General features: G+C 38.4%; 1 protein-coding gene and 1 long non-coding RNA gene across 8 annotated transcripts in view; one reads left to right on the forward strand and one right to left on the reverse strand.

Moving 5' to 3' along the window:
- LOC120724604 overlaps positions 1-9,414 on the forward strand; it is a 22,908-nt gene extending 13,494 nt beyond the window's left edge. Inside the window, exon 3 of the long non-coding RNA XR_005693961.1 lies at positions 9,403-9,414. This is a non-coding gene — a long non-coding RNA (uncharacterized LOC120724604). The remainder of the gene's footprint in view (positions 1-9,402) is intronic.
- Positions 1-15,866, reverse strand: part of sipa1l1 (signal-induced proliferation-associated 1 like 1) — a 78,948-nt gene that overhangs the window by 35,926 nt on the left and 27,156 nt on the right. For 4 of the 7 annotated variants that reach the window (XM_040016878.1, XM_040016884.1, XM_040016881.1 and 1 more), the window contains one exon: positions 10,033-10,101. The exons of 1 other annotated variant lie outside the window; for it this stretch is intronic. The gene's annotated coding sequence lies outside the window, so the exon portion shown is untranslated. Of the gene's footprint in view, positions 1-10,028; positions 10,102-15,866 lie in introns of all 7 variants that reach the window. 2 more of the 7 variants (XM_040016879.1, XM_040016882.1) reach the window with 1 other exon arrangement.

Raw genomic sequence — 15,866 nt, forward strand, 5'->3', positions numbered from 1 at the left:
TCTACTTCCCCCGTTGTTTTCATTCAAATTCCGTTGTTTTCATTCTAATTCTGTTTGTTTTAAACTTCCATTGTTTTGATTCAAATTCTGTTCTGTACATTCTAATTCCGTTGTTTTCATTCTAATTCCATTGTTTTGATTCAAATTCATTCTAATTCTACTCTTTTTATTCAAATTCTGTTGTTTTCATTAAAATTCCGTCGTTTTCCTGTTAATTCTGTTGTTTTCATTAAAATTCCGTCGTTTTCATGTTAATTCCGTTTTCTTCATTCTAATTCCATTGTTTTGATTCAAATTCTGTTCTGTTTATTCTATTTCTGTTGTTTTCATTCAAACTCTGTTCTGTACATTCTAATTCTGTTGTTTTCATTCAAATTCCATTGTTTTGATTCAAATTCTGTTCTGTTCATTCTAATTCCGTTGTTTTCATTCAAACTCTGTTCTGTACATTCTAATTCCGTTGTTTTGATTCAAATTCTATTCATTTCATTCTAATTCCATTCTTTTTAGTGAAATTCCGTTGTTTTCATTCAAATGCTTTTGTTTTCATTCTAATTCTACTCTTTTTATTCAAATTCCGTTGTTTTCATTCAAATTCCGTCGTTTTCCTGTTAATTCAGTTGTTTTCATTCTAATTCCATTGTTTTGATTCAAATTCATTCTAATTCTACTCTTTTTATTCAAATTCTGTTGCTTTCATTAAAATTCCGTCGTTTTCATGTTAATTCCGTTGTCTTCATTCTAATTCCGTTGTTTTCATTCAAATTCCGTTGTTTTCATTCAAATTCCATTGTTTTCATTCTAATTCCATTGTTTTGATTCAAATTCCATTGTTTTGATTCAAATTCCATTGTTTTGATTCAAATTCCATTGTTTTGATTCAAATTCCATTTAAACTCTGTTCTGTACATTCTAATTCCGTTGTTTTCATAGGTGAGAAATGGCAGGCATGAAAATACATATACCAGCAAATATGAATGAAGACCCAAAAATATTCAAATTCACATCAAAATTCTCAATCTCAAAGTAAAAGCTTTAAAAAGCTCGTACTTCTCCAACAGGGACTGGAACTGTTCAAAGTGTTCAACAATAGCTTACCAATCAAGATGATTAATTATGGTGCAGCTACAACAACCTGAATCTAGCAACAGTTGCGAGGATTTTTAAGACTTTAACACAGACTGCATTTTTCTCACCCAAAATCTTTGAGTAAACCTCCAAAATGCTTATTTGGTGTTGGAGAAACAACCATTAAATAAAGCAGCAGACTGGGTCTGTTGTGCACCAAATGTGCCGTTATATGCCAACTGCAACTAGGATAAAATGCCACTTTACCCATGATCATGTTTATTAGACTTTACACAAACAACCTAGTGTTGGTGAAAAACAGCATTTTGAAAATTAAGACAGTCAAAGCACATGCAGTGTAAAACTCACAATGGGAGAGCCAACAGCAGTGGTTAATGAAATTTAAATGGAAAATTGCACTGGAAGACAACCAATTAACAGGAAAGAGAGGCTAAACATGATATCTTTGTTGTAATAACTTGACATCAGTAAGAATTTATTAGCTTGCTGTAACAATAGCGGGAAGCTTTTAGTCTTACTGCATGAAAATCAGAGAGCATGCAACATCCAAGCTACGAGTTACAAAAACTGGTGGAGGAATAGCCTAGAACGACTTCAGATAGGGTTATCATGTTTTCCTTCTTGCGATTTATCTTTTTAAGAGAAATTATATACATTTTCAACAAAGCCTACGTATAGACATAAGCATACACTTTTCCAAAACACCATATAATACCACAAATATCAGCTTCTCCATGGACACAGTCATACTCTTTCTTACAAGCCAGTTTTTCATACACAATCAAAATTTAAGTATAATTTGAGTAATAGTATAAGTGCAGAGGACAAAGTCAGACTAATTTAGTCTAAGCTTGTACAAATTACATTTGGCACCCAATATGATCTGTATAATCAAAGCCTTTTGATTCATTTGTTCAGCAAAGTAGAAATGTGTGTTTGTACTCTACATAATAAATTTAATACTACATACCGTTGCTGAATGCTTACAAGTAACCAGTGATGGGAAACCCAAATATTCTTCTTTTTTTCTATTCATAAAGCTACTTTCAGCTGTTCCATTATTCACAAGGTTCTGTTATTCACAGCACTTTTAGATTTGGCTGTTTTTATGTCGGATGCCATTCCTGATAAATGAAAGGAATTTGTGTCTCCTCCAGATATTCAACCGTGGATCTTTTGCTTGTTAGGTGAATACCTAACCCACTACACCAAGGAGTAACTAAAGTTTTTACATTTATGTATTCACTTATTATAAAGACAAAATAAAAGAGATTATAACTATGGTAGCACAACTTCTTAATTGTCACTACACACTTTGAAAAGTTCCTTTTAGATGTAGTTCTCGTTTGTGAGACTTTTAGACTAGTCAAGAATGATCAGTCCTACAAAGTTTTTAAAAAAAAAAAAGGGATTGTACGGATAGCTGCTTCTGCCTTGTAATGAGATGGGGATAATGCAGAGTGCAATGAATATACAGTAAGGAAACCCTACTCCTTCCTGTTGCTTTCAGACCCAGGGCTATGCCAAGGAAGCAGTCTCATATTCCAACAGGAAACACATCTCAGCCTCTTCCTGCTTACCCAGAGGAAGTGGCAGGTCAGATGGGGAATGGATGTGACATTTATTCTCATGACTAAAGTACAGAGTGTTAATTTCCAAGAAAAAAAAAAATATATATATATATAACCACATACAAACTATTGTATTAATAACAAAGTTGATTATGCTACCACATGTCTTCTGCTTTTGATAACATAAGTATTCTTCGATTCCAAATTTCCCTCATTTTAAATAAAAGATGTTTAACTGTGTCTTCATTCTTCATCTACTCTGCCCTTTTAGTTTAGCTCTTATTTTAATGGCATTTGAAACAATATACAAAAGCCACCAAACCCAGGTATGCTACAAAAATTCAAGCTTTAACAGTATAAAAAAATTTTTTTTTACCTAAATAAGTATGCATAACTACATTTTTGCTTCTAGAAAGTACCACCTGATCATGTGTAGTCAGCCCAAACAAGCAATCCACCTATGTCAAGGGTTAGGGTTAGGTAAATGAACTTAAATACGCTCACCGGCCACTTGTTAGGTACGCGTGTTCAACTGCTCATTAAAACAAGTAATGACCCGGTTGCATGGCAGAAATCCATGGCAATTCTCTGGGTGAAAATGCCTCGTTAATGACAGAGAACACAGGAGCCTTCGAGCTCATAGGACGGCAGCAGGAGCTCAAATAACCAGTCGTTGCAACAAAAGTGCGCAGAAGAGCATCTCCAAACACACAACACACTGAACCTTGAAGCAGATGGTTTAGAGCAGCAGATTGACGCTGGCTGCCCAGCTGCCAGACAAAAACATCAAACTGATGTTATAATTCACTTAGGCTCACTAAAATTGGACCAAAGAATAAAAAATTAAAACAAAAATAGGAAAAATGTCTCTCTATCTCAATTTCTGCTGCAGCATTTAGATTTTAGGGCTCAGACTCTAGTGTATATACAAAAAAAAAAAAAAAAAAAAAAAAAAAAAAAAAGAATGGCTCACTCCTTCCTTGTACAATGGCTGACACTGGTGGCAGTGCTGTAATTATATGAGGAATCTCTCCTTGGCACATTTAGGTTCCCTTAATGCAAACCTAGCACTGTTTAAACACCAGAGTCTAGTATTGATGGTGACCACGTCCATAGGTCATCAAGGGATGCTTCCAGCGGGATAACACAGCATGTCACAAAGCTCATAACAGATAACTATTTCACAACTATGGGAAATTCTGAATCACCAGTTAACCTACACCCGTTAACTGGATGTCCTTTGCTTGTGGGAGGAAGCCGGAGTACACAGAGATAACCCAGGACCTTCTTGCTGTGAGGCAACAGTGTTAACCACCATCCCACTGCTTCCCAGTCAGACACAGGAAGCTTACAAAGCTCAGATCATTTCTAATTGGTTACTTGAACACAATAATGAATTCACTGTACTCAAGTGGTCACAGTCACCAGCTCTCAATCCAATAGAGCAGTGGTCCCCAACCTTTTTTGTGCCACGGACCGGTTTAATGTCAGACAATATTTTCACGGACCGCCCTTTATGTTGTTTATCTGCGACACCTTAAAGTGATACAACTAAGAAAGAATCTGTGGCATTTTGTAAATATAATAATAAATGTGAATTCACTGTGTAATTGTGTAACTTTATTAGTAGAGGCTTCCTGAAATGTGCCAACAACATTGAGAGTGACATCCTCCTCTCTGCCCCTTAATGCGCTCTGGTCGCTATGGTAACACAAATATTTCTTTCAAAATAAGATACAACTACAACATGGGAAAAGCCCAGGGAAACTGAGTAAATGATAAAAACCCTGAAAACTATAAATTTCACAACCGAGGTTCAACTCTCGCGGCCTGATACTTCATGGACCAGTACCAGTCTGTGGCCCGGGGGTTGGAGACCGCTGCAATAGAGCACCTTTGGGATGTGCTGTAAACACAGGTATCACCTTAATGATGCAATTCTCCCACTGCATTGAAAAAAAAAAAAAATATGGAGATCTGGTGAACGTGGAAGTCACTTAATGTAAGTGAACTCACTGTCATGTTCCAGAAACCAGCCTGAGCTTACTTGAGATTTGTGACCAGGCATGGTGTCCTGCTGTAGCAGCCATTAGAAGATGTTACGCACACGTACACTCTCCAACAAAACTCAGAGGGGCTATGGTGTTTAAATGGTTCAAACTGTGCCAAAAAATATCCACTGCATCATTACACCACCACCCGCAGTCCAAATTGCTGAGATTCGATAGATCTGTGTTTTTATGTTGTTTACATCAAGTCTTATAAGCTACTTCTATTCTTTCATTGTACTTTTCTTCACTTATGAGCAGTTTGCAAAGACACGTACATTAGCACAAACATAGCTCCTTTCCCTTCTTTTAATGAGACATAACAGCCATTATTCTGATGCATTTTCAGTTGAGTCTTTACATGAAAACTCTTAAAACATTAAAGCACTCTTTGCAAACAGCCATTAAATGACCAAAATATAAGTCCATGTTATCACAGACATATCATTATACGCAAGTTACAGGAGGCCCTTTTTAAATTTTATTTCACCAACACAAAACATGCTTTTACCATAAGAAAAATGGCTAAACGCACACTCAGTTAAACTGTAATTCACCACAAAGCTTGGCCAACATACCGGTCGTGTCCCTGTAATTAGCCACAACCGCTCTGTCAGTGGCTGCCATGTTACTTTTTATGCAAGTTACTGAACTTCACCTTTTAACCTTTTCTACGTCTCTTCATCTGCAGCTTGGACCACTGATTCTGCCTGAAAGTTCCTATAGGCTACTTATGTACAGCCATTCACTACTTCCTTCAGCTTATGGCTAGCCATCTGTGCTACTTCTATTCAGTTGCTGCTTTAATTACTAATATTACACAGTAATTATATGGGGCGATCGTAGCTCAAGAGTTGGCAGTTCGTCTTTTAATCGGAAGGTTGCCAGTTCGAGCCCTGGCTCGGACAGTCTCGGTCGTTGTGTCCTTGGGCAAGACATTTCACCCGTTGCCTACTGGTGGTGGTCAGAGGGCCCGGCGGCGCCAGTGTCCAGCAGCCTCGCCTCTGTCAATGCGCCCCCAGGGCTTGCCATCACCAGTGTGTGAATGGGTGGATGACTGAACGTGTACAGCACTTTGGGGTCCTTAGGGACTTAGTAAAAGCGCTATATAAATACAGGCCGTTTACAATTTACCATATTAATGTGGGGGTTTTTTTGTTTGTTTGTTTTTTTTAAAAATTTATTTATTTATTTATTTTTATTATTATTTTTAAATTAATTCACAATCGTGAACATTGTGAGCTATCGCTGAATGATGCTAGTTCAAAGGCAGCTGATCAGTACAAATTAGGGATGCACCAATCAGCTGTTGGTGCAATCCTTACTCAAAATACCTCAGTGAGGAATAAAAATGATTCATTTAGCAATGGTATTGGATCTGTACTTGGTATCAGCAGGAACCATTCTTTCCTATTCTGACATTTGGCTTAAACCTCAGCAGATCCTCTTGGCCCTGTCTATACACCTAAAGTTTCTGCCATGTGATTAGATAGTTCCTTTAACAAGCAGCTGAACCAGTGTAACTAATAACGTGACCAGAGAGTGTTCACTTTTAAAAGCTGCCTCTTTCTGTCAGTGCCACAGTCATTAACGTAAGGTAGCAAAGGTGGTGGTGGACTGTGTAACAACTGATTCCCCAGGATTCAGCTATTTGCTATAATTGACACTGGACAGCAATGTCCCATGGTTACTCTGAAACCATTGTCAAAACCTACACACTTCTAAGATGCCCTGTGGCAGTAAAGAATAAATTGCAGCATTTGTACTGGGGCTGCTGCTGACAGGTAGGCAGAGGTTTTTGCCCAATTATAGGAGAAAAGGGATGAAGCAGGATAAGGCGGGCCACTAGAATAGACCTAATGAGGACGTGGTATGATTGCTGTGGGACTCATTCGTGCCCACAGCAGGCGTATTCGATTGGTACAGAATGGCCAGAATGAAGTGGCAGAGAGAGCGACAGAGATAGATATGGAGAGATAATAGAAGTGAGAAGGACTGATTCCTCACTCAATGTGAGAGTATGTGGGAGGAGATGAGATGCTGAGACTGAAAGTGGGAAAGAAATGGATGCTGAAAGTAAGTGAGTAAGTCAGTCCATCAAGTCAACTATGCTTTCACTCTCTCTTCTTTCCATCTATCCATGGCTGCCTCCATCCTCCAATCATACATACAAACACTGCAAGCACAGGCGGTGCTGCTACAACCATCCAGAAAGATGTATGTCATCAAATCAGTTTAACTTCATGCAAAGATGTTCAAGGTTGCAAAACAACCACTGACATGTGTCAACACTATGGGGCATTTGCCTGCAGCGGAACAAAGCCTGGAAAACCTGGGCAAACAGGAAGTGAAGGAAGTGCATTTTCAAAAAGAGTTTATATCCATTCAGGCAAGAAGTGTTTAAATAGATTCTGCAAACTTAGCAAACCACTGTATAGGAGTGACTATAGATGTATCTACTATAGTAGACATGGATGCTTGGCCATGTAGGGCTAATACATCAATTCTGTTTGGTTACAATGAAAATGTGAGTGAAGTGCAGACTTTCAAATTGTAGCTCAAGGGTTTTTTTGTTGTTGTTGTTTTTTAAAATTTGCCTTGACTGTTGAAGAGCTCTTAGCACAGAGGTTCATCTGAGGAAAAACTACAAAAAAATGTGTATTTGTCTGACAAATTATAAATCTGGAGCCATTATTAGTTAACAAGGTCAATATTGATATTGAACCTTTGGACAGTTTATGAGTTTGTCCTTAAAAGCATTTAGGCTGCTGCAAAAAGTAAAACTCCCCTCCCTCTTTAGGGACATATTACTATTTATGGCAGTTAGCTTCAGTTACTGTGACTCATTCCCATCTAAACAGACAGTCACTGCATGGTACTGATTTCCTCTTGCCACGAGACACTCAAGTGCAACTTCTTCAACTAACTTCTTCAGCCTAAACTGACTAAGCAGAAAATAGATGTACATTCTTTGGCACCAACCACCTTCATTATATACTTCCTGTAACCACTGATGAGATTTGTGCAATAAAGAGGAAAATTTCTGGACTATTCTTCATACAAAACCTTTTGTATTGATAACCCGTTTTCAAGTCGGCATCTTGCTTGGCTGGGATATCAATCAGACCACAGGACTCAAGTTGTCCATTCCACGCCATTCTTCTCTTAACCATTTAGTTGTTTATTTATGTACTATGGACGTTTTTCCTTATTGCTTTATGAAATGTCTCCTAATCATTCCCCAGGATTTATTGATAACTTTTCACCTTTTGAAATTCTTTTTGATAACTTTATGTCCAGGCCCAGACAATGATGCTGCCTCCACCGTACTTTGAATTAGTGCGTTTTCTCCCTCCAAATGCAGATTTATGTATGTGTGTTTAACTCACATTACTCCACAGAGGAGATTTTCTCTTTGTTTATTTTTTTTTATTTTTTTACTTTAAACGTGCCACAACAAGGCATTTTTTGGAGTGTGGTGGTTTCCTTTATGGTGGTGTTTCATTAACACCATTCTTATTCAGTGTTTTTCTTATAGTGAGGATGTGAGCAAAGATTATAGCAAGTTGTATAGATTTCTGCAGGTGTTTTGCTGTTACTCATGGGTTCTTTTTCACCTCTTTCAATATTGCACATTGTGCTTTTGGTGTGATCATTGTAAGACGCCTACTCCCAGAAAGAGGAGCAACAGTCCAAAGTTTCCTCCATTTGAATATAATTGATCTTGTGGAATGATAAACATCCAAGGGTTTTGTATGCTTTTCGAGTAAAAAGCTTCTTCTAAAAGGTCCTGTAAAGGTTGTTTTGATCGGGGCATGGTTCACAGCAATCACTCATTCTTGAGGAAACCAGACCTTGTTAGTAATCAGACTTTGCATAACTTACTTATAGTGAGGGGCTCCCTCTACAATTCACACTTCTGAACCTCTCAATTGAAACACCCACTCCTAGGAGGTTTTGGTTTTGGTGAAGCTGTTAGCACAGAGGTTCACTTTGATTTTCCTGAACTTTAAATGATAACTCTGTGTGTTCACTAAAGCTCAAGATCGTGTTTGCATGTTATTAGTTTTTCCAGATTGTGTTAGTCTATAATTAAGATGGAAATTAAGATCAGACCACATTTTAGAAGAAGTCAAAGAAATTAGAATCATAGTGTAAGCCTGAAAACGCCATTTGCAATTTAGTGGTTTATTATTAGGAGTCCTATACACTCAGCTTTTCTTTATATTTGTTCTGCAAGAGAACACTCATGCAAATCTATCTTATGAGAATTTTCCCAAATATTTCATGCAAATTTGTATTCGCTTCTTTTTTTAAGGCTCGTGGACTTCCAGGATTCTAAATTACAAGATAAACAGACTTTACCAACCACCTGTGTTACTTTTGAGTCCAAATAGATTTTCATTAAAAATTCTTACGCACATCATTTTTTTCTCCGATTTCTGTTTTATCTCTCTCTATCCCATTATATTAATTTCCTTCGCTCTTTATTATAATTTCCATTTCTCTTCCCTGGTGTTTTTCCTTTCACCATATCTCATTCTTTTCTCCCCCTCATTCTTGTATGACTGTAGTAGTGTCTGTGTGTCTGTGTGTGTGTGGGAGTAGAGGAGAGCAGCTATGCTGGCCGGGGGAGGAGGTGAGAGAGAAAGAAAAAGAAGCGAGAGAGGGATAGAAATACACAGAGAGGGAAGCAAAGCATTTACTGGAACAAAACATGCTGTTTCAAACTCATAGATAAGGGCCGCCTACTCGCTAGTTCTTATTTCAGAGCAGTTTACGCCTTATTTTTACAATCTATTCTATTTATTTATTTATTATGCATTTTTATTAGTAATATTATGAATACCTTAGACAACCAAGATATTATTTTCTGGCATTTTTTACTCAACTGAATTACTTTAGAGTTGCTAGACCTACCATCTGTCCAGTGTCCATAAAGTTTAACTCCATATTTCAAGTAGGTGGCAGGAGGAAGACTACATCTGAAAGCCAATTAGAAGTGAAGGGCACACGGAAGAGTTTGATTGTTTCTAAGGATGCTAGTTTTTATATTATTACAATTGTAACACATAAACACTGTGGTACTTTGACAGCCTGTTGCTAGAATCTTTATGGTAGCCACATATATAATATCTAATAAAACCAGCTCTTCTTATAAGAAGATCAAGCACAGAAACATTTACTTTGAGAAGTTCTGAGTTATTTTTGGTGATAAAAAGCAACACAAAAGAGCATTAACACTGATACCATCTGCATCAACATCTATGATGAATGTAACCCAACAGACCCTGAAAATCCAGCTGAGCAAGTTGGATACTCACTGTTGATCCCGGTATCTCGTCAACACCAGTGAAGTGCAGATGACACAGCCTGAAAGCTGTACAGGAAACCTAAAATAGAAGATGATAATTTGCGCATGAGGAATAGCATACACAGTGAGGTCAAATAAAAATAACAGAAATGCAACACCTGTAGAGAAAAAGAGTGCTTCTATGAAAGAAGAGCTTAATGAGAGACCAATCAGGAAAATATTACAAATTCTTGACCCAAGTAGTAAATACCCATCTATGAATTTTGCATACTTAGACACCATTATCTACAATAATAACATACAATAGCAATATATCTAAATATTAACATGAGTATTTGATTTTACAGGACTTACAGTGCCTCTTAGATTCACCACAACTGAACCTGTTAAATCACTGAAAAGCCAGAATTTAAGTTTGTTTGTTTTTTACCTCGCACCCTACAGACTAGCTTTTACTTGAAAACCAAACCGCATTACTGATTAACCAATTAATAAATAAAGCAACAAATTAAAAATAATTAAATAAAAAGGTATAGTCCTTTTCAGTGACACACACATAAAAAAAAAAAAAAAATTGCTCAGCTCATTATATTCAGCTAAAAGCCTCTGGGAGAGAAAAAAATGAAAGCGCTAATTTAATGGAGTATCTCAAAATGCTTGTGGTAATTCCAGTTCAAGGACCATCACACACAAACTAACAAGACTGTAAAAATCATCAGGCCTGTAATGAAGGGCAAATCTTAATTGACACACAGTCTAATGAATGACATCCATTAGGATAGTTACAAAAATAATATGTAAGGTTTTGTGGCTTACTGAAATTCCAAAACAGGCTTCAAACAAAGATGCAAATTGTACAGTTGGGGATAAGGGCTCACAAGAGTACAGCGTCCACTGTAATCACAGGTCAAACCAGTCATCTAGGAGTTGTTTTTAAACACACACATCCCAACATGCACATATTTCATTTCCTCCCTATGGAGGCTGGTTGGATTTCCTGGAGAACCGATGCAGTTGCATCCGCCAACTCTGCACACTGCAGAAACGCTTGTTATAACTTCCATCTGTGCGGTCCTGGGAATTCATTTGATTTGATGTTAGTTGTGATGAGCGCTGATGAATACCAACTTTAACCATGTGTTTCCCAGCTTAAATAAACAATTAGGTCAGACCTAAACTCATGGCACCAGGGTTTGAGAAGCTGACAAACTTGGTTACTTGGTTAATTGATAAGTGAAGGATCCCAGAAATGCACTGCCCCAAAATTTACACTGCACTAATGAATAAAGGGATTCTTTATTTTCTTCCCTCAGCTACAGTTAACCCAATTTACCTCACACTTGATATATAGCTGGGGTTGATGTCAAGCCTTCAGGGAGTAAATTGTGGCAAGTCTCACAACCTCACACCAAGTTTATCAATTATTATCATCCAAAAAAGGAACTGTCAGCAGTATCACCCATCTCTTGCTTATTTTCTATTAAACATACATTAAATTACTTTAAGTTAACTCTGTATTTTTCACCTGATTGTCTGGCCTCCACCTGCAGTGGCTCCTTGTCCTACAGTTTGAAGGCCACTGCTCTAATTGTAGGAAACGCTCGGCTTAAAGCAAAAAGCTAATGCAAGGAGAGTTTCTGTTTAATTGGCAGTGATCTGACCTGCTGTTCAGGCATTATGTGTTTACTAGAAACAACATATACATTCATAAAGTTTTTACTTATCCTTCTACAGGGAGTGCAGAATTATTAGGCAAGTTGTATTTTTGAGGAATAATTTTATTATTGAACAACAACCATGTTCTCAATGAACCCAAAAAACTCATTAATATCAAAGCTGAATGTTTTTGGAAGTAGTTTTTAGTTTTAGCTATTTTAGGGGGATATCTGTGTGTGCAGGTGACTATTACTGTGCATAATCATTAGGCAACTTAACAAAAAACAAATATATACCCATTTCAATTATTTATTTTTACCAGTGAAACCAATATAACATCTCCACATTCACAAATATACATTTCTGACATTCAAAAACAAAACAAAAACAAATCAGCGACCAATATAGCCACCTTTCTTTGCAAGGACACTCAAAAGCCTGCCATCCATGGATTCTGTCAGTGTTTTGATCTGTTCACCATCAACATTGCGTGCAGCAGCAACCACAGCCTCCCAGACACTGTTCAGAGAGGTGTGCTGTTTTCCCTCCTTGTAAATCTCACATTTGATGATGGACCACAGGTTCTCAATGGGGTTCAGATCAGGTGAACAAGGAGGCCATGTCATTAGTTTTTCTTCTTTTATACCCTTTCTTGCCAGCCACGCTGTGGAGTACTTGGACGCGTGTGATGGAGCATTGTCCTGCATGAAAATCATGTTTTTCTTGAAGGATGCAGACTTCTTCCTGTACCACTGCTTGAAGAAGGTGTCTTCCAGAAACTGGCAGTAGGACTGGGAGTTGAGCTTGACTCCATCCTCAACCCGAAAAGGCCCCACAAGCTCATCTTTGATCATACCAGCCCAAACCAGTACTCCACCTCCACCTTGCTGGCGTCTGAGTCGGACTGGAGCTCTCTGCCCTTTACCAATCCAGCCACGGGCCCATCCATCTGGCCCATCAAGACTCACTCTCATTTCATCAGTCCATAAAACCTTAGAAAAATCAGTCTTGAGATATTTCTTGGCCCAGTCTTGACGTTTCAGCTTGTGTGTCTTGTTCAGTGGTGGTCGTCTTTCAGCCTTTCTTACCTTGGCCATGTCTCTGAGTATTGCACACCTTGTGCTTTTGGGCACTCCAGTGATGTTGCAGCTCTGAAATATGGCCAAACTGGTGGCAAGTGGCATCTTGGCAGCTGCACGCTTGACTTTTCTCAGTTCATGGGCAGTTATTTGGCGCCTTGGTTTTTCCACACGCTTCGTGCGACCCTGTTGACCATTTTAAATGAAACGCTTGATTGTTCGATGATCACGCTTCAGAAGCTTTGCAATTTTGAGACTGCTGCATCCCTCTGCAAGATATCTCACTATTTTTGACTTTTCTGAGCCTGTCAAGTCCTTCTTTTGACCCATTTTGCCAAAGGAAAGGACGTTGCCTAATAATTATGCACACCTGATATAGGGTGTTGATGTCATTAGACCACACCCCTTCTCATTACAGAGATGCACATCACCTAATATGCTTAATTGGTAGTAGGCTTTCGAGCCTATACAGCTTGGAGTAAGACAACATGCATGAAGAGGATGATGTGGACAAAATACTCATTTTCCTAATAATTCTGCACTCCCTGTAGACACCAACTATCAAACGAGCCAATACTATGTGTATATTAGACTTTTACACAGTTGATCAGTAAATTGCTGCTTAAAGGGGGGAAAAAAAAGACCTATCCCTATTTCTCTGCATGGGTCAAACACTAGAAAGGACTACATTTATATCTGATAGATTCATCAGTGTTACATCACTATATTGTGCAACTGTGCCACAGAAGTCAATCTGTGTGCTATCTTTAGTCACTATCAGCTGTTCCGCTTTTTTAATCACAGCAGTGGTTATGTTAAAGGAAGCATGCAATCCGCCCATTGCGAGCAGGCACGTGCTGACTGACACTGTAGTAACAGAACAGACTAAATTCCAAGAACTTTACACTTTACAGAACAGGATCTACTGGCTACCCTCAACTGCCACCATATTTTCAATCTTGTGGAAGAGCTGGGTAGCAATTCAGCAGTTTAACCATTTTCCACAGGTTGCACCCTTTTAAATCACTTACTGTCATTTACTAAGCCTAAACAGTAGTGCTAGTAGTACAGAAAGATGAACAGGGTTCAAAATCCAACACGTAATAATACATATCCTTCGTGGCACTGCCTGTTTCCCCTTATGGTTAATTTTTGAGAACACTGTTGAAACCCATCAACCCATAAACATACAGGAGGCGGCAGGCAGAAAACCACATCAATTCACTTTCCCGTTCCCCATGTTTAAAAAAAAAAAAAAAAAAAACTTAATTGTTCTACTCCGATCCTCATCTCCAAACCTGGTTACAGTCTCCAAACTCTCTTCCATCCTCTGATGCAAAATAGTTTGGAGCAGCAGTCATCTTTATTGCCATCTCTCTATACCCCAGGCTATTAGTACAGACTGCTGACCTGGACCTTGGACCTCTCCATAGTCTGTTTCTGCAGGCTGGCATTCAGCCTAATGAGGCTTGCTAATGGTCCCCTCATGTCAGTCTGAGGAAAGCCTTCTACTCTATGCAAACTGGAACACATGTCCACACACTCACTCCTTCCAGCACTTTCCACAGTTGCCTAGTTGATAATAAAAAACAAAGATGACCAATGTATGACTCAACTAAACGCCAAACCGCTGCCCATCATCGGTCATACTGTATCACACAAACTCTACTTATCTGTCCTTGCTTTATGACCTTTCTTTAGCCCCACTGCACAACTCTTTTTAGGACTATCTGCACCTGGTCAATGCGATGTGGGGAATTTCAAACTCGGGAAGCACAGAAAGGAAAAGAAAATGCTTCCCATAACTTATCCATTATCAAAACAGCTGCTTTTTGTGCTGATTTTCAGTCTGGGGAAAATTACACAGGACTCTGAGTAATGCTTAGAAAATGAATGGCAGGTTACACATTTCCACATTTAAAACATTCAGGGGAAATGAGATGTACAGCAACTAGACAACATTTTGCTGTGCCTGCCACTAAGTCCGATTGGCTTCACAAGGCCACACTTTCAGATAAACTTGTCCATTAGCCACGCTCTGTTAACACTTGCTAGTTAATGATTATGAGCCCCGCTGAAACACATTTTAAAACATGTGGTCATTAACTATGGACACGCATGACACATGCGAGTTAAATAAAACACCAAAGAGTCCAGCATTGATAACTTTGTCCCAGAGCTGCTAAGAAAATTCAAAATATCATCTTTTACTCTTTGGAATGATGAGAGCTCCAAAAGCACCTGTAAAATCCGTTAAGTTTATGCAGGCAAGTACAGTGAGCCGTAGCTAAGACCAATGCTTTGACAGACTGAAGACTGTCACGGCAGATAAAAGATGCTCTAAAAGCAGCTGAGTGCTGTGAGAGTGACAAGTTAGGTAGGAGAAATCAGAAGTGCTTTAAAAAAAAAAAAAAAAAAAAAAAAAAAAAGCAGCCAGACAGACTGCAGAAATGTCTGGGAGACATGAGTTTTAGAGAGCAGTAAAAAGAGGTGATTTGAAGCTAAAAACAAGATTAAAAGGAAAGGTCCGGACTGGCAGACCAGTTCAAGGTCATGTCTCAAGCCAAAGCCACAAGCTACGCAAGATGCTTTGACCCCCTGGTTCTAAGCAGTAGGCGTGCAGCAAATAAAAATGTCAGTTTTTAGATGTAGCTGCAACTATTAAATACATTTCCACCCATCAGCTTTACATCAGCCTGGGATTTAAAGATTATGCCTGCCTAGTTAAGTAAAGTATCAACGTCAAATTCAATCTGCAAAACATCTGAATTAAACTTTCAACAGCCAACTCCAGATTTCTGTAAGATAACGTATTCTTATTTTACCATAGAGGGAATCTGTTAGCTTTGGCTAGAAAACACAATCCAACATGACAACAAAAAAGCCCGTGATTAAGGGGAATGTGTCCTTTGGCTAGATTTTTTTTTTTTTTCCTTTTTTCTAGGAGGCACCTTCACAATACAAATCATACTTTGGGACACTGGATTCAGACAGACCCTAAGCTCAAGTTGCAGGTCGTAAAACAGACAGCGTCCAGATGTCTGGCAGAGGGTATGCAGCAGAGGATTTAGGTAGTTCCCTTCCAAGTCAGCTACTGGTGGTCATAGCT

The sequence above is a fragment of the Simochromis diagramma genome, unplaced genomic scaffold, assembly GCF_900408965.1.
Source record: "Simochromis diagramma unplaced genomic scaffold, fSimDia1.1 OVJJ01000802.1, whole genome shotgun sequence".
In the NCBI taxonomy this organism is placed as follows: domain Eukaryota; kingdom Metazoa; phylum Chordata; class Actinopteri; order Cichliformes; family Cichlidae; genus Simochromis; species Simochromis diagramma.